This window comes from Octopus sinensis, linkage group LG7 (assembly GCF_006345805.1).
Source record: "Octopus sinensis linkage group LG7, ASM634580v1, whole genome shotgun sequence".
Taxonomy (NCBI): Eukaryota; Metazoa; Mollusca; class Cephalopoda; order Octopoda; family Octopodidae; genus Octopus; species Octopus sinensis.
In genome coordinates this window covers 31,288,664-31,309,229 of record NC_043003.1, presented here as the reverse complement: position 1 = coordinate 31,309,229, position 20,566 = coordinate 31,288,664, and the positions used below count along the sequence as shown (strand labels likewise).

Sequence of the window (20,566 nt, the reverse complement as noted above, 5' to 3'; positions counted from 1 at the left end):
GAAATAACTTTTTATGGAAGTATTTGAGTACGTTTCACTAACATATGTTGTTTATTAGTTCCAGGTCAGCTTCTGTAGGACATACTTTGATACGGTAGCTATCTCGTATCCCTTTCAAAACAGTATGCATGTATACTTGTATGTGTACGTATATATGCATGCATACGTATACTTACTCTTACAGAGAGAGGAGGAGTGAGAGACAGACAGGCAAAAAGAGAGTGAGAAAGACAAAAAGACATACAGACTAACAGAAAAAGATGGGGAGGATTATAGTATCAACTGTGACCATACTTTTCTTGAAATGATAGTGTAATTTGAGGGAGACTTAGCGGCTAATTTTACAGATGGAACTGAACTTGGGCCAAAATTTGAAACCGTATTTTGCTGGTCGACCGAATTTATATAGGTCCCCTGGTTAACTCGTATGGATAGGTGTGTTTGTTGTCATAGATATATTAAGATGTTCCTATATTACGAGAATGATCCTTCTTCGTGTAAAAGCTATTCACCACAATGGCCAAACATTCTATTATTTCTAAAAATATGTGCTCTGTCCAAAATTAAAATTCACGTCTTCCTTTTGGTCTACAAACTTATTTAGTACTACGACGTATGGAAAGCTACCCTGTCCGCTATGTCTTAAATATTGCAGACAAGCCTCACTCAAATAACATTATTCTTCGGGGTTTTTTCTTTCGATAAAATCAGTACCAGTAGCATATGTTGGTCTATTCGTGGATTATGACAACTTATGTACAAATTTTTGTTAAAAGTCATTTTTTTCCTAAGCAATTCAAAAGTGTAAAAAATTCAAATCTGTAAAATTGATTCATTGCAAATTGAGAATATGTACGATGAGATTTTCTATTTCTAATGGCTAAACAAATATTTTCTGGCAATATCATATAAATGTCCTTCCTCTAAAAGCGATACGCTTCATGCCTAGCTGGAGAAGATAACGAGAAGTCACTCGAGTGGATCTATCGTCGACATACGATGATAGGAACAGTAAACTACATCTGTAATCTGATATGTTACTTAAAGCAAAATACTTTCACATGAGTAAACATAATGTCAGGATATTGCACTTGTGGGTAGAAAGATACCATCCGAAACGAAATACCGAAATATACGGCAAACAATTTTTGACAGACAATAAGTAGGGAGATACGTTAACATTATAAAAATAAAAATCAATATCAGGTTTTAAAACAGCGAGTCAAACTTCGATAATTTCATTATTATTATTATTATTATTATTATTATTATTATTATTATTATTATTATTATTATTATTATTATTATTATATAACTGTTCAATATATGATAGATTTAGGCAAATTTCTACTGCATCACCTATTTGTTTACTAACCACAAGGGGCTAAACACAGAAAGGACAAACAAGGACAGACAAACGGATTAAGTCGATTATATCGACCCCAGTGCGTAACTGGTACTTAATTTATCGACCCCGAAAGGATGAAAGGCAAAGTGGACCTCGGCGGAATTTGAACTCAGAACGTTGCGGCAGACGAAATACCGCTTGGCATTTCGCCCGGCGTGCTAACGTTTCTGCCAGCTCGCCGCTACACTTCCTTATTGCCGGGGTGTGTGCAGCATTGTGTGTGTTTTTTCTGCTGTTGGGAGTGTTCTATCTCTTCCCGGTACTGTATTACTTTTTTGACCTCGCGGTATGACGTCATCTTTTTTGTGTTATTGATTATATTGCGTGTTGAGTGTGTAATGCTTTGGTTTCTTGGATTATTGATGGGAGTTTACTCAGAAGGAGGCCTGATGCAGATAGAAAACTTACTATAAAATAAGACATCAAAATGTCCGTTATTTTCGTAATTGGAATGAGAAAGAATCCCTGGCACCCAGGTAAATCTGCAGTCACCTCCCAAAAGCCGTTCCACTTTTCGTCTCTCACGGGAAGTTTCTTGTTCTTTTTCTTGAAACGGATCCGCTGACCTCAGCGCACGAAAGTAACGAAATCTCTAGTTGGTACTTTCGACGGTTTTTTTCTCAGTGTTGTTGAGATGAATTTGGTTCTTTATAGCATTGAAGATAACCTTAAGGACCAAGGTGTGTCTCCATGTATACCTGTTCAATACTAATGAATAGTTGGAAAGAATATGTTTCATTGTTCCGACCTTTCCACATTTGCATATGCCATTCTCTGAGACGTTCCATCTTACTAGATTCGTAGGTGATGGCAAAACATAATAGGATGAACGAATCAGAAAACTTAGCCGAGATGTCGTCCACTTCCATATCTCATCCCAGCTTATTTTCCTCTGAACAACATATTCTTCCCATCTCGTCATCTGTCCTTGTTGAAAACATCGGATCAAATGAAGCTCTCTTCTCTCTGCTTCTCTCGTCTTGACGCTGTTGCTAACAACAGATTTCCATGATCTTCGATTCTCTCAACATCATCACCATCCGTACCTTCCCCAGTTTATATATTTCGACTATTGACGCTAGTGGTAGCTGCAACGAACCTTCTTAAGTAGTAGTAGTAGAAGTAGTAGTAGTAGTAGTAGTAGTAGTAGTAGTAGTAGTAGTAGTAGTAGTAGTAGTAGTAGTAGTAGTAGTAGTAGTAGTAGTAGTAGTAGTAGTAGTAGTAGTTATTGGATGTGTCACATGTTTTGCGGAAAATGGAAAATGAACTACTCTACTGTTTATCTTTTCACTGATCGTGGATAGATAGATAGATAGATAGATAGATAGATAGATAGATAGATAGATAGATAGATAGATAGATAGATAGATAGATAGATGAGAATGATGCTGGCAGTACGTCTTCTTCTTTTACACTGCTTTCTATTGAAGGAAATGGCCCCGAACAGATTATGCGCTCCTTACAGGAAATGAACTCATCAGACATATATATATATATTTTTATTTCTCTCTCTAGTTTCAGCTCAGAGCTGTGGCCATGCTGATGCCCCGCCGTTTATATATATATATATATATATAGTGTGTGTGTGTGTGTGTATGTGTATAAAAAAATACAGAAATATATATGTATATATGTGTGCATACATGCATATGTGAATATGTATATGAGCATAAGTATATGAGTATATATGTATATAAATATTTGTGTGATCATGTATATGTATGTCGATAGATAGAAAGGCAGACAGATAGATAGATACATAATGTATACATACATACATGCTTACATACATACGTACATAGAAAGACTGACTGATAGACGGATTTGTCTCATTTAAATTGGTTCATAGATGTTCATTGTGATTTTAAATCTTTCTAACTTCTAGGTAGTCCTTGGCGCCATTCCTATCGCTCAAATGATCACTTTTATATTTCAAATTGTTAGTGAATAACCCTATAACGGTTTTCCAATAATAGCATTTCTCTGTTATATAGAATATTTCCGATACCTAATTTACTTAATCTTTCTTTGTAGTTATTCAGAATTATTCCTTGTGGTGTATTTTAATTGTGGGATGTTCTACTTGCATCCAAATGAATAGGATTAGCTTATTTTATATATATGTGTATAAGATCTTAAAGATTCTCTATACACTTATTCCTGCAGTGTATATAGGCGCAGGAGTGGTTGTATGGTAAGAAGATTCCTTCCGAAACATGGTTTCAGATTGGGCAAGTGTCTTCTACTATAGCTTCAGGCCGACCAAAGCCTTGTGAGTGGATTCAGTAGACGGAAACTGAAAGAAACTGTCGTATATATATATATATATATTATATATATATATATATATATTATATATATATATATATATATATATATATATAATGTGCGTGTCTTTGTATCTGTGCTTGTTCCTGCTTGACGACCGGTGTTAGTATTCTTTTATTCTTTCACTTGTTTTCAGTCATTTGACTGCGGCTATGCTGTCGCACCACCTTTTCGTCGAGCAAATCGACCCCAGGATATATTCTTTGTCAGCCTAGTACTTATTTTATCGGTCTCTTTTTGCCGAACCGCTAACTTACGGGGACGTAAACACGCCAGCATCGGACGTCAAGAGATGTTGATGGGGATACACACACAGTCAGACACACACACACACACATTTATAAATACATATATATGACGGGCTTCTTTCAGTTTCCGTCCACCAAATCCACTCACAAGGCTTTGGTCGAACTGAGACTATAGTAGAAGGCACTTGCACAAGGTGCCACGCAGTGAGACCGAACTCGGAACTATGGGGTTGGTAAGCAAGCTACTTACCTCACAGCCACTCCTGATGTTTAAGTCCCTGGCAGAATAAGTACTAGGGCTCGCAAAAAGCCGATAATTCCCAAACAGAGTTTAGGTAAAAGTAATTCTCAAAACCGGTTAAAAACCGGTTTTCGCGGATTTAGAGCGGTGTCCCTGTAACGAAGAAGTTTGTTTATATACATACACAGAGAAAGAGAGAAAGTAACTGGTTGGCTGATATCCACAAATATGTTGATGGTGCCTGTATCTGTGTATAGGTACAAACAATAACAAAAAATAATGGTATTATATTTAATTACTCAGAAATGCAACGTTTTCCAGTTTATCTTATTTTTAAATTGTAAATTTAACCAGAGTATATTCACTGTTAAATTTTTATTCCGAATAAGCACGTTGATACCGAAATGCAATTCGAAAAAGCCCGCCATTTACATAGATGTATAAGGGGAGAACATTTCTATATACTACGTTGGATACGATGGTTGTTCGCCTGGTATGTTATTTTGTTCATTCATTATAAATCTTGAATTATGCTTGCACTGATGAGTAAAGAGTGCACCACTGCACTGATTATGAAATCACAGTGATCTGCAGCTAAATTCTGCTTTTAAATGACTTGCTTCTAGAGTTACATTCGGTACGATATGTTTATTTATTTTAGTAGTTTTGACTTTAAGAGTCCCTCCTAGCGTGTGGCATTTATGTGTAGTAATGCTCTCTATATAACATATATATATATATATATATATATATAATATATATATATATATTATATATATATATATATATATATAAACCTCTCCCTCTCTTTGTAGTATTTTGCATTTGGAATGAGTTCTCTTTGATAACTAGTGATTGTCACACATTGATCATTGATGACGGGTTATTATTCAGCAACCCAGGTCTCTGTGTATCACGTAAGGGTAGGGATGAGAACTTCGATTTCCTTGGAAATTTGAAATGTAACAGACTCACCGAAACGTGCATTGCACACCGAGCTTATTCTGTCCATTGCTAAATATGGCCTTTAAATGGATACGTCTATTTAACTATCTTTATAGATAGTATAATCCAGATGTTAATATTTTTTATACTTCAGTACACCAATAGCTCGAGCCATGATCTCGTCACACAGACATAAAGTTTGAAGATGCTATAATATTTATATTGATTTACAGCTTTTTTAAAGTATATTACATTAATGCGTTTCATTTGGTATCTATATCTTCGTATTAAATAATGTAATCTTTAAAAAATATTTAATGCTACATTAATGAAAACATTAAAAGACATTTTTTTTGTAATTATTTTTACTGCCGATACTTGAATGAAATTCTCTTTCTAACTACCTATGTGTGTATACGTGTTTCCATATCAATTCAATTTACACGTGACCGATTTTGTTGTTTTATATAACCCGTTGCTTTCTCAGTATCTGACAGTACGTGCTAGTAAAGGAAGGGCTTCTTCTTCTGTCGAGTGTTGCGTCTGACACCGACGATAAACTTACCACAGTTGTCGCTGTACAAGAAGTTGACGTTTTTTTCTTTTTTTCTTTAAATAATTTTGTTTTCTTTTGAACTAATTTTGAAAAAATCTTGCCTCACACAATATAGAAACCTTTCTCATGGCTCCAGCAGATAAAATAGAAAAGGATTGTTTTCCTGGAGGATGGCGAGGGAGATGCACTGGAACAGCCACTCCGACTCAGTCCTGTTAATTACAAAATTTGTGTAGAATTTTTTTTATTATTATGTCTTTCAAAATTAATAATCTCAGGAATTTTGCACCTCACATGAATACCATAGTCACTGGGGTTAACACTTTCATTCACCCTTAATGCTGAAGTAACACAAAGATTCGCTAAAAATTGATATTTGTAGTGTCATGCTTAAAGAAATCCGTGAAACACAACGAATAATCGATTGAATTGGCTCAGTGATCGGCAGGTACTTTATTTTATCGATCCCAGAAACATAAAAGGCAGTGTTAGACTGGGTAGGATTGGAACTATGAAGGTAAAAGCCGGAACGAGTGGCTGCAGAGCATTTTATCTGTCATTCTAACGATATTGCCAATTCACTATATTTAATATATATCAAAGTGTCTGCTGTCGATATTATTGTTGTTTTACTTTAATGATCATTAATAAAAAATATCTCCAACACAATTTTTAGTAGTTTCCGAAAGTCTACAGCCGACACGCAAGCTATAAATCAATCATTGTTGAAAGTAAACGTGACAAAACAACCACAACTGAATTTTTTAATGACTAGATATATTGAACTAGGAAATAATGGACAGTGTACACGTCATTTTCAGGCCTCTGTTTTGCATGGCTAGGTTTGCTAATTTACTATTAATGTACCATATTGTTTTGCCTGAAACAATAAAAGTTAAAAATCAAGCGAGATCTTTTAAACTTGAGGTTAACTAAGAAATTTTATATTCATATCTTAGAGTAAGTTTAATATTAATAAAACAAAAATTAGTTAAAATTCAATACTTTGCTAAATTAGGAATCGATAAAATGTTGGACAAAATGTCTTGCGGCTCTTTACTTTCTGAGTTCAACGTTAATTTCATTCAGCCAAGGTAGATGAAATATAATACAATCTCGACAAGATTTGAACTCAGAATGTAGGGTCAGAAGAAGTATTTTGCCTTGTTGTCTAAGGATTATTCAACTTAACCAACCGCCCTTATGAAAATGAACTTTCTTACTTTCCATTTTAAAGGGTTACAGAATTAACATAGGTTATAGGAACATAAACCTTCTAATTGCGTCGATGGTATTGACTAACCTGGCCCTCCTCTTCAAAACCAAAACTGTTAGACTTGTGCTAGAATTTCAGACAATATTAAGAAAGACGTGGAATTATCAGAGACGTTAAATTGTCGGATAGACAACTTTGTGGGATTTGTCCCAGTATTCTGCTTTCTGAGTTCAAACCTACTAAAGTCAATTTGCCTTTCATCGTTTTGTTCTTCATTAAGTACAAGTTCAGATCTATGGCTTAGCAAAGTTATTAGAGCGATGGAGATGATACATTCTAACATATGTTTCCGTTCTTTCAGTTCTAACAACACCCGGAGCCACACTGTAACCAATTTCTATCGACATGTGTCTTTCTGTTTAACAACATAGGTGGTACAGAGAGGGGAGACTTGTTTCCACGAAAAAGTGAAATATTGTCCAGGTTTCAACATAAAAACTGGAACAAATTCTGTAAAACAACTTTTCCGATGTTCTATATGTTCTGATAGCTGGTCGCCTTAACTAGTGGTTTATGAAATATGTACAAGACCAGTAGTTTTTAGATTAGGGGATTAATCGATACCAATAACCTCAGAAATGATTTCAAGCATAAACACGAGGCTTGAAATCTGGGATGTCAGCCGATGTCATCGACTCCAGATTTGGACTAGTACGTCTCGGCAAGATTTGAACTCAGAATGTAGGGTCAGAACACGTATTTTGCCTGGTCGTCTAAGGATTCTTCAACCTAGCCAACCACCCTTTTGATAATGAACTCTACTATAGGCGGAAGGGACGTCCCAGATATAGATCCTTGCTGTCAGGAGAAACCCCAATGTAATATATTAGTGAAAGTTCCAGGCCTTGGATATATTTATAGAAAGTATCACGAAAAGGCACATAACCTAAACCTTTTTCCTTAAGAAGATATGCCTCTATGCAAAATTTCAGCGACCTCAGAGCAAAACTGGCCCACAACTTCGAACATATATACATTCCCTTTTATATATTAAGATTAGGACAATATTTTTCTATTGTCAAATAACATGATCAAACAAATATTTGCAAGACTAACTCGTTTACTTCCTTTCTTTTTGTTAATCCTCTTAACTAAAACCCAATGGTTCTTTCCCCCACGTAAGGTAAATTACATCCTTATTGTTTCGTAATTTTTTATATTGTTTCTTGTTCGTAGTGAACATAGCATATTTCAAATAAATTAAATTCATATAAATTGAGAGCTAAGATTTTAATCTAAATTATATTTACACATGATAAAAACCACTTTAAGCAGAAAAAATGCCCAAAACCATCGACAACACACGGAGCACATATTTATCGATTGCTGAGTGATTGCGTTACCAATTACACTACAAAACAGTCGGCATTCAAGTTTATTCAATTAAGTATAAATTGTTTCTGCTCTTTTAACTGAACAATTTTATCTTCATAAGATAATTCATCAGTTACTTAGAGCTAGTACTGTAATGTAATCGGTGACACGATCACCAGGTAAGTGAGAGAAACGTGGTTGGTTTGTCTTGTCGGTGGATCTGTTTCTCCTTTACTTCAGATATTGTTTCTAATGTTCAATATCAAGTTAAATCAAACTTTCATTTTATAATTTTCCTTTGATTTATTTTGTATTTTCTTCGGCATCTCGATAATATCCCAATTATATTTTATTTTCATTTACTGGGTCTAGAGGAAAGAGCTGTGCCCATGGTGTTCAAAGCCATCATAACTGACTTGAAAAGGACAATAATATCGACATAAACTCTCTTTTACTCGTGACTGCCACATCATATAAATTTTTGAAGGCTATGCGTTTGCAATTCAAGAACAGGAGATTGCTCCTAATAAACAAAAATACAGTGAAGCGTTTGGAACCCAAAAGCCTCCTTAAATCTTTGCAAACCAAAACCTACAAGACGTGTTTTTTTATCGTTTTATCGACAATGGTTGAGTGTAGGCAAATTTGACGTCAGCGTGGTTTGAACTCAGAACTTTAAAAGCCGGCATAAATACTGCAAGCTATTTTATCCGACATTCTAACGATCCTGTCAATCCAGGGTTGTTAGACCGTCCTGAGAAATTGATGATACATATATCAACAACTCGCTAAAATAGCTGTAAACGATTGAAGCGACTGCCATAGATTGTAGGTTACGTTTAGGAAACCTTTTCTTGATGATCAGCATAGATTAGGGGACACTGTCAACAATATAAACACTGAGATGATAAATTACATCATTAGAATATCCAATTTTATTACCAAGTGAAACATTTCTATATGCTTCATTACTCTCAATAGTAGACTGCATGGGATTAAATAAACAATGTATCATTATAAACGACAGAAGATATCGACACTCAATAGACAACTGGAAGAGTAAGTTGAAGTATATTATAGATTTTCTACGCTGCGAAGCAGATAGAATAAGCCAGAGGACAGTATATAACATTCTAGAAAAATTAACAGACATAGAGATGTCTGTTTTGATAAGTTGATTAATTGCAACATAAAGTGTACAGAAACACCTGCCAATACTCAAATCCTTAAAACAAAGACATATTCGTTCTAAATACTACATTTAAAAGGTAGAGCACTCGAGGAAAACGGTTTTTCTCAATGAGTTTTTAAAAAGTATTCAACTTACAGTGGGTAACATGCGTTAAAAGCTTAAAAGTTTATAAGTCAACCACTAAAGAAATATTGGTTTACAATTTTGGCAAAAGGCCAGCAATTTCTGGGTTGTTGGGACAAGTAGATTATATCGACCCCAGTGATCAACCTATATTTATTTTATCGACCCCCTAAAGAATGAAAATTAAAATCAACCTCGGTGGGATTTGAACTCAGAACGTAAAGATGGACGAAATGCCGCTAAGCATTATGTCTGGCTTACAAGTACTAAAGAAATATTAGAAACATTTTAGGAAATATTCTACTTTAAGAGTGTCCCCCAGTAATTTACTCTTGTTTTCAAGTTCAGGAAATATTTCATGGCCTAACAATTGCTGACAGCTCTAGTGATGCACTACGTTTTACATCTGGAACAGTGCTGCTCTTATGCACACATAAACGTATCCAAAGAACAGAGAAAGACTAATTGACTGATTAGCTTTATATCACTCCCGCCAGTGTCTCACGGACGTGCGCTAGCGCTACCTTCTTTCTCTCTCTCTCTCTCTCTCTCTCTCTCTCTCTCTCTCTCTCTCTCTCTCTCTCCCTCTCTCTGTATATATATATATATATATATATATATATATCGCCCCTTTTTTAGTGACGCCTTTTCGACGAAGTTGGCTAATCTTGTACGTCTTCCGAGCAGGTATATATCTCCTTCTTTTATCACCCTGTTTACATCCCACCCATTGTTGCACCAAACCGTAAAATTGCACTAACCACTCTTTCCAGTCCTTTCTCCAGGTACATCGCCTCTCTGGAATCGCTTCCCTGTTACTATCTTTCCATGAAATGTCGGCTTACGACAGTTTAAATGGGACATTACTACCATCAATCACGCAGATCTCAGAGAACCTACAAAAGCAATGAGCACTATCCCTTCTTCCACAACCAAAAATATTAATATAATGCGATCTTTCAATTTATCTTGACTACATTTTTTTCACTTGTTTCAGATATTTGACTGCGGCCATGCTGGAGCATGAATTTTTTTTTAGTTCAACAAATCGACCCCAAGACTTATTTTTTAAGCCTAGTACTTATTCTATCGGTCGTTTTTACCGAACCGCTAAGTTACGGGGGCGTAAACTCACTAACACCGGTTGTCAAGCGGTGATGGTGCGGACAAACACATACTCAAAGACACACACATGCATACAGCACACACATACGACAGACTTCTTTCAGTTTTTGTTAATCAAATCCACTCACAAGGCTTTGGTCGGCCCGAGGCTATAACAGAAGAAACTTGCTCAAAATGTCACGCAGTGGGACTGAACCCGAAACGATGTGGTAGGGAAATAAGCTTCTTACTACACAACCACGACTGCACCTTTGCAACAAAGACTTTTTTCCAACTTCTTTTATCTTTACAATAATAAAATCCATTCAAAATGTTTTCACCATTATCTTTGCTAACATCCACTCTATAGTGTTATTTTCTTACTTTTTAGTTTTAACTTCGTGAGAGATTCTAGAAAGATTTTAGACTATAGTATGTAACCTAGAAAGAAAACAATACCACTATAGGGTTTTCAAATATTTAAACATAGAATAAGGGAGAGTTCTGAACAATTTAAATCACAAAACCTTCTTTAAAGGTCGTTAAGGACCCAAAGAAAAGGCATTAAATTGATTCTCTTTCGTTTAACGAAATTTGTATACATACATATGTACATGCATACGTATATGTGCATGTATGTATATATGGTGTATATATGTGGGTTTGTATGCGCGTTTCTGTATTCGCTTATTCTTTTAGTGATTTCAATCAATGGACTATGGCCATTCTGGAATGCCGCCTTATTTTTCTTTTATTTAATTTTTTATTTTAGATTACCTTTTCTCTTTTTTAGTTTCGTTGAAGTTTTATGACTGGAAGTTGGTATATAATTGAGCTGGAGACGGCCGATGTTCCATGATTGTAACCTTGTATAATCCGCTGGTCCGGTATTAGCAAAATCAAGGCATATGCAATCAGTGTCCATTCCCTTCGGTATATTACAGTACTGCAGTTGTTGTGTCAGGTGACTCCGTCAGGTTCGACAACATGCTGCGTATCTAAGCGGTTTGTTTTTCTCCAGATAGTCGATTATTCTTTTTCGAAAAATACGTTCTACAATTTTAGCTGTGTGAGATGTGAGCAAAATTGGTCTTTAATTTTCAGTTTCAACACTGCCACCATGTTTGTGTATAGGTCGTTTTTGGTGGTCATTTTTTTTCTTGTAGCAATTCAGAGAATATCCCGTACCCTAATGAATTTTCGAATAGCATCTTTAATGATTTGGTTAGGCAGTATTTACAAGTTTCTTAAGCAAAGCGCAACTAATCCTAGTGTTAAGTTTAAATACAGACCGTTAATAGCAGTAATTACATCCTCTTTCATAATATCATCAATTCATAGATGTGTCTCTGCAATTGAATTCTGAAGTTTGAAGAATTTGCTTGGACTATTCACTATTTTATTAAGTTTGGGATGTGGGGACTTGCTGTTATATTGTTGTCTTAAGAGTTCGCATATTTGTAATGGATTGTTGGTATAATTATCCTTTTGTTTCCATTGGAGGGCTAATTTGATTGTAAATTCCTGGTGCTTGTCTGGCAATGTGGAATACCTTAGTGTTAGACTATATATTTTCCACTACTTGGTGTTCCTTTAGAAAACTTTCTTTGTTCACAAGATTTCTTTTTAAGATCCAGTTCAATGGTCTTCATAAGATTTTTTTAACATCCAGTTCAATGCCCTTCATTTTGTTATTCTCTTCCTCAATCTTGTCAGTTGAGAGTTTGATGAGATTTTTATTTTTTATTTTTTATTTTTTTTTTTTTTAGATATTTCATTTGTTTAGTTCTGTTACGTCTGTCTTGTGGAATTGAATTCCTTGTGAAAATAGGCATGTTTAAAGAAGATAATCTCTGCGCACAGAATATTCGTTATTTCATTAATTTCATTAACATTGATATTGCCAATACACTAAGGTCAATTTCTTGTAAGGATTTCAGTTTCAATTGTTTTCCAGTTAGTGTTCCTTAGATTTAAGTCCCTAATGAGCGAGCCATATTTGATATTATTTTTGTGTCTGCGTATTGCCGTCTTGGAACCACATACAGATTAGTTCTATCATGTTGTGGTCAGAAATAGTGTTAGAATGACCTGAATATTGTAAGTAAAGTTTGTATTGTCAGTAAAGATTCGGTCAGCTATGGTGTTTCCTCTGGTTGGGCAGGTAATTATTTGTTGCATGAGGAGTGTTTTTGTGGTGCCGAGGAGAACTTCTACATATCTCTTGTTCAGTAGCGTTGTTCATGGTTAGATATAGCCAGCAGACCGGCTATACTTAAGAAAATATAATCTCCTTTTAAAAGTACATTGGCCTATGGGTTAATTACCATTTAGGATTCGACTTAAATATGACAAATCTTCCCTGAAATAATTACCGAATTAATCGCATCAGGAGGATGATAGGTAATACTCATCATCAAATTGAAATCGATAACATTCATTATTACTGTATCACACATTGTATAGAAGTGTGAGAGCAGAACATTTGTTGCTAGGTATTCACAGATGAAGATAATTACTCCTTGTGTCCGTAGGCTGTGGTCAATTCTGGGATCAAGTTTCATTTAGTGCCGAACGTGATATTTTCTCTGTATGTGCAAGGTCTCTGCGATATGAGGCTTGCCTTGGATTAATGAAGAGGGATACATCTTCTACATTCAGTATTTATATTGAGTCGGGGTGAATGTATAAATATATGTATGTGTGTACCATATATATGCATACATATATATACATATATATGTGAGTGTGTATAGAGAGAGATAGAGAGATAGATACATACATACCTACACCCTCATAAACACATATATCCATACGTATATAGGTAGGCAAATTCAATGTCCGAGCTAAACTGTGTTGTGTGGAAATGTCGGTAAACCCTTGATAAATACATGAAACTGAATGCAATCAGCCAAACGAAACATGTCCTTAAAGGAGCATCAATGACACTACTTGAAATGTTCGAAGAAAGCTAACACCTGCCAGTGAAGCCTCTTTTTCCTTCCTGCTCTACCTGACGCGGATAAGCAGATAGGCTGTCAAATGAAACCACAAATGAAGTGGTAACATATGACATTTTACTTGATGAACCTAAATTGCATAGCATAAGACAATTGGAGAGCCTCATCTGTTACAGGTTGTAACCAAGTAACTACGCCTCCTTTATATTACGCATAATATCTTAAAACAGAAGAGGTATATTAGATGATGAAATTTTACATCACTCCTTAAAACATGGTGCGGTCATAGTTATAATATTTTTACTTCTAAATCAGTTGATGACAGCTAACTTGGAGCTAAGCAAAAAGACACCCTGCTGCAGAATACATATCCGATATGCATACATACACACATAAGCATACATAAATACATCAAGAAGCGAATTCTTTGCAGGAAAGCTTAAAATAACTAATATGCTCAGTCACTTTAGTGACGATTATATTTGCTGCCTTTCGGTTGTAAATTGCGAATAGCCAACTTACCATTTTCGGAATCAGTCAATGTTTCCTATGGTGTTCTCTATAAGACTGACAGTGTTAGTTAGGTTCTTTAACCCTCGGTGACAATATAATGGCTCACTGATGAAGATAAATCAAATCTAAAATCAGCTGATATGACTCCATCTCGCTTGCTGTAAGGGGCTTGTCTCCTTTGTCAGTCGTTTAGAAAAGTGGTCTTACGCGGCTAAAAGTTGTTTTGACTCTTAATTCTAGCAATGCTGGTGCTGGCTGGCACCCTTAGTCACTTTAGTGACGACTATGCTTGTTGCCTTTCAGTTGTAAATTGCGAATAGCCACCTTAATAATATATATATATATATATATATATAAATTCTTTTATTCATTTATTTTGTTTCAGTCATTTGACTGCGGCCATCCTGGAGCACCGCCTTTAGTCATACAAATCGACCCCAGGACGTATTATTTGTAAACCTAGTACTTATTCTATCGGTCACTTTTTCCGAACCGCTAACTAGGGGGGCGTAAACACAGCAACATCGGTTGTCAAGTGATGTTGGGGGACAAAGATAGACATACAAACATACATACACACATACACACACTTATATATCTACAAAATCCAAAATCCTCTCACAAGGCTTTGGTCGGCCCATGGCTATAGTAGAAGACACTTGCGCAAGGTACCACGCAGTGGGACTGAACCCGGAACTATGTGGTTGGTAAGCAAGCTACTTACTACACACCCATTCTTGTGCATATATATATATATATATATATATATATATATATATATACAGAGACATGCAGGAAGTAAATAGACACCTATAATTTTCAAAATTTCTTATCTAAGCGTCTTAATACGTCTTTCATCATTTAAGCTATCATCATTGATGTTTTACATTAGCAGCAGGTCACAGGTGTAGTGACGCTATACAGCGGCGCATGCGCGAAGCACCGGAAGAAGAACCCTTTTGCTTACGTGGCAGTTAGCCGAGGCAAGGGGATCGTAGAACGTTTGACCACTAGCAGTAGTCAGCAGCGACTTGAGACATGGCTATCGAAGGTACAACACGTATATTCTCTCTGTCCGAATTTGATAGCAGTCGGCCGAAGGCTTTAACCAAATTGTTGCAGACTACATCATCTTCCTTTCTCCGGACGCCATCTTTGACAAGTGTCGTTTTGCATTTGAACACTTTCTTATTTTACAGCGATAAGGTTCAGCTGAGACACATCTATACCAAAGGGATGCCAGATACACCAATTATCTGTTACCACATAAGAGAATAAAGTAGATATATATTATTTACGTTTGCGTCTTGTTTGTTTCTGACGGGTAGAATTCTGGATTATTAAATCAACGGATAGTGATTGCTTCTCGCACCCCCAAAAGGTCCAGAGAAGATATTCACACTCCAGTTTGTTACGGTAGTGACCCCGACGTGATTCTGGTCGAAAACCAGAGATCACTTAACAACAAAGAAATACAGTTTTTCTGCGAAGTCGGAACACGATTAACTCTACGCATTCATCTTTCGACGATTTGTTTCCGTCCTCTCGGACCGTTATAGAAGGAGCCCTTTTCTTATTCTTCAACAATGATGACGGACGCCATCATATCATCGATGCTTTTTCTCTGCCTTCGTCATCATCATCGTCGTCTTAGAACTTCACGTCGTCGTTATTTTCGTCGCCATCACCACTAAGAACAATGTTGTCTCAAGTCCACTACAGTCGCCTTCCACCACCACCGTCGCCTTTCAACACCGTCGACCTCCACAAGATGTACATAGCAACTAGCGGAACTTTAGCTTTCATGCTGTTTTGTGCATGGCACACCAAAGAATTAACAGCCCAGCACTATCTACGAGATTCTTCTGTTCCAGTTAAGCTGTCACAGCATTGAAGCCACAACTGTTACACGATATGTGTCCAATCGGCATCTGCATTTGTGATCTCAACATTCTGTTACAGAACGAACTGCTATTGTGCATCAGGCTATTAGAGACTGGTAAATTGACTCCATTGTCTGAGATAGCCCTGAGAGACATTTTTCCTATGCGCTGTATTTTTATTTTTGCTCGCATTCACCTTGTATGTATTTCTGTCGCACACACGTGCACACACATAAATGCTATCTCTCTCACATACATACGTCACACATGCTTTTCTCGCTTGTTTTCTCCATGCTAAATTTGCCTTTTGTGGACACACCTCATTTCTATAGACCCTAGGGGTCACGTATACATAGAGAGGGTTGTTTGTCCATTATAACGCGCCAGCATGTCATACTTTTGTTCCTGTATGAACGAGGCATATAATCGCTCAACCACTGGCATATTCATTGCTGTTTTTCGGTCTGGCAAGCTCTATTGCATTTCATGCGCCTTTGCTTCGCACGTGTATTGCCTTGTTTTTGCAACACGTTTGCGTTAGCTTAGTTCTTTTCCCGACTCAAAGAATGTCGGATGTTCACATGCGCTGCGCCATGTATAGGCGTAATTTTTTCCCTGTTAGACCCCTGTTGGTCACGTAATTAACAGAGAGACTTATCTGTGTCGCGCATCACACCAGCATGCTTGCACTGTCGCCTTTTGTGTTACTAGCGATCTATCTGTCGATTCCATTTCCTCTCCTGCAGCAATTGATTTAACTGCTATTTCGCAGGATCAACCACCTTTAGAGAAGTTGGATTTTAATTTCGCCTAGGTATATTAACTGTGAGTTTGCTTTCCTTCCGCTAGTCAGCGGAAGGCTCTATACTTTGTGACGTATCCACCTTCACGCATGCACTTTTGATTTTGCTCATTTTGAGTATTTTTTCCTTTTGGTAGACTTCTTATGTATGTTGTAAATTTTGCCATTTTATTATATTGTGTGCTATTTGGTTATCTGGTATCCACCTTGAGTTTTATAGTCACTACAAGGAATTTTGTGTCGTGCTTCGCACTGGGGTGGAGATCTGTAGTGACGCTATACAGCGGCGCATGCGCGAAGCACCGGAAGAAGAACCCTTTTGCTTACGTGGCAGTTAGCCGAGGCAAGGGGATCGTAGAACGTTTGACCACTAGCAGCAGTCAGCAGCGACTTGAGACATGGCTATCGAAGGTACAACACGTATATTCTCTCTGTCCGAATTTGATAGCAGCCGGCCGAAGGCTTTAACCAAATTGTTGCAGACTACATCATCTTCCTTTCTCCGGACGCCATCTTTGACAAGTGTCGTTTTGCATTTGAACACTTTCTTATTTTACAGCGATAAGGTTCAGCTGAGACACATCTATACCAAAGGGATGCCAGATACACCAATTATCTGTTACCACATAAGAGAATAAAGTAGATATATATTATTTACGTCTGCGTCTTGTTGTTTCTGACTGGTAGAGAATCTGGATTTAAAAGCAACGGGAAGTGATTGCTTCTCGCACCCCCAAAAGGTCCAGAGAAGATATTCACACTAGTTTCGTTACACAGGTTTATAGACGATAGTGAATTGACACTAGTATACCACTGGTAAAAGCGGTGGGCTGGCAGAAACGTTAACACACTGGGCGAAATGCTTAGCAGTATTCTCATCCCGGTCGACCTGGACCCTCGGAAAGGAAACTTTGCTGTTTGAAGAGAATTGTGGAAAACGAACCCCGTTCGAAGGCTTCTGACATTGCAAAACAGCTAGAAGTTAGTCCAAGAACGTGTGTTACATATTTGCATAAGCTTGGGTATTATGGACGAGCAGCTAGAAGAAAACCTCTCCTTCAACCGATTAATATCATGAAAAGAAAAAAATGGGCTAAGGAGATGTCAGAAAAATCCAGCTCATTTGGGGATAGAGTGATTTTCTCAGATGAATCTAGATTTGCATTATTTTCAGACAGTGGACGTGATTTGAAACAACTCCAACCAACTGTGAAATATGGCGGTGACTCTGTAATGGTATGAGGAGCTGTCACCAGCAATGGTCATTCTGAGCTGATCGAATGTGTTGGAACCATAAAAAAAACATCGAAATACTTAAGCAAGGACTACTTCCGATATATTCACACGATGACATAACGAAAAATGAGTTTTTATTCATGGAAGATGGGGCTCCATGCCACACAGCGAAAATAAATCAACAATGACTAACTGAAAATGGGATCAAAAAGCTTCCTCGGTCGAGCCATGAATCTAATTGAAAACCTTTGGAGTATACTAGATAGAGCTATACGAAAAACTCGACAGAAACCTAAATCTAAAGATGAATTGTTTCGATTGCTGCGTGAAAAGTGAGCAGAAATTCCACAATAGACTATCACAAAGCTCATCAGTTCAATGCCAAAAAGAGTTTCAGAACTAAAAACTGCAAAGGGAATGTCAACTAAATACTAAAGTATGTAGACTTACATATCGATTACATTTCACATGTCTGTGTGTATATATATAATATATATATATATATATATATATTATATATATATATATATATATATATATATATATATATATATTATATATATATATTAATATATATATATATATAATTATATATATATATATATATTATATATATATATATATTATATATATATACATCATATATATTATATATATTATATATATATATATTACATATTATATATATATATATTATATATACATCATGTATATTATATATATATATTACATATTATATATATATATTATATATAATATTTACATATATATATATAATATATATATATTATATTATATATATATATATATAATATATATATATTATATATAATATATATATGCCTTCTTGTAGAGCTTTACTGTGGTAGCTTGCTTTTGTCAGAGAACAGGAAGGTTTCAATTTCACCAGTTTGATAGTACTATAAAGTAATTTAGTAATTGTTCGGCTTCGAAGTAGAGAAAATACTTCTCAATAAAAATTATGAGGTCATTATGCATAGGCAGCTGATTTACGTGCGTGTCGAAGACGACTCGCTGTTGCTAAGGTAACTAAATTTGGTCTCAATAGGATACATTCCGTATATTTCTTCTTTAATGTACAAATGGTATTTAAAGTTCGCTACAGTATTGATTATTCAACCGGAAGAATAACGCATACATTCGCGTTTGCTCATACACATCAAATCACGTGTCTTTCACTCACACACTCTCTCTATATATATGTGTGTGTGTGTGCGTGTGTGTGTGTGTACGTGTGTGTGCGAGTGTGTGCGAGTGTGTGCGTGTGTGTATGTGTTTGTACGTACGTGTATATCTATATATATACATATATATATACATATATTTATATATATAAATATATATATATATATATATATATATATATATATAATATATATATATATATTATATATATATATATACATAGATAGCATGTGTGTACATGCATGTATGTTCATAGTGTATAAATGTATGTACATGAATATACTCACGCATCTACGAATGCACTCCAACACATACGCTCGCATAAATACTCACACATCGTCTTGTGCGTTCATGTATGATAATTAAGTTTATATTGAGATGAGTTGGTAAGATTTGGTATGTAAAATACAAGTTCCTTGATTCGTAGAACGGCCAGGTCTTACAAAATATTGGTATCCATTCACACAAAGGTATGCTGGGCCATTTGAGATATAAGGACCTGTTAAATGCACCTGTAGTATTGTTCTGTGTTTGAAGCTAAACCACATTTAAAGCTCTATGTCACAATGAATGATTATTGAAATATGTATATTAGTATTATTATACTTCAGGATGGTCATATTTTGCCAATTAAACACACGCACTGTATATTTGGTCTTCACTTCAGCTTTATTATCATTGTCGTTTTATATCTTTTCTTAAAGCTCTTTCGTCACACTTCCTGTGATCTCTTCAGTGACTCTTTATCCCGTGTGTTTCCTCTTGTTCTGCTTAATCCATGTTGTCTTCCCGTGATGTGTATCCCCATCTGTTCAAGTGTTACATTCAAGATTGAAAATTTGTCATTTCGATTCCCAGACAGGTCGATGCGTTGTGTTCCTGAGTAAAACACTTCATTTCACGTTGCTGTTATCACTTCGACACCTGGTGTGTGTGGCACAAGGCGCAATGTCGATTTGATCGAGACCATGAGCTAATGTACAGTACAACATCTGCGTCCAGATCTGTGTTTGTGTGTGTGTGTCTGTATGTGTGTGTGTCTGTGTTTGCGTGTGTATGCTTTTAGTGTGTATGTTTTGTGTGCGTGTATATGGGTTTGCTTGTGACATTGTTTATAACAAAACTGTATACATTAGTCTTTCCTATTTATCTTTCATAGATAATCAGTTTGCTACTTCTATGAGATAAATCTGGTCAACCAGAGCTCACTTAGGAGGCGATAACTGCAACA

The 20,566-nt window shown here is 36.0% G+C and overlaps 1 long non-coding RNA gene across 1 annotated transcript; it reads left to right on the top strand.

The window, feature by feature from the left end:
• Positions 1-791: 791 nt before the first annotated feature.
• LOC118764075 lies at positions 792-17,860 on the top strand. The gene is made up of 3 exons (XR_004999863.1): positions 792-802; positions 7,532-7,535; positions 17,764-17,860. It is a non-coding gene; the product is annotated as an uncharacterized LOC118764075 (long non-coding RNA).
• The last annotated feature ends 2,706 nt before the right edge of the window (positions 17,861-20,566 follow it).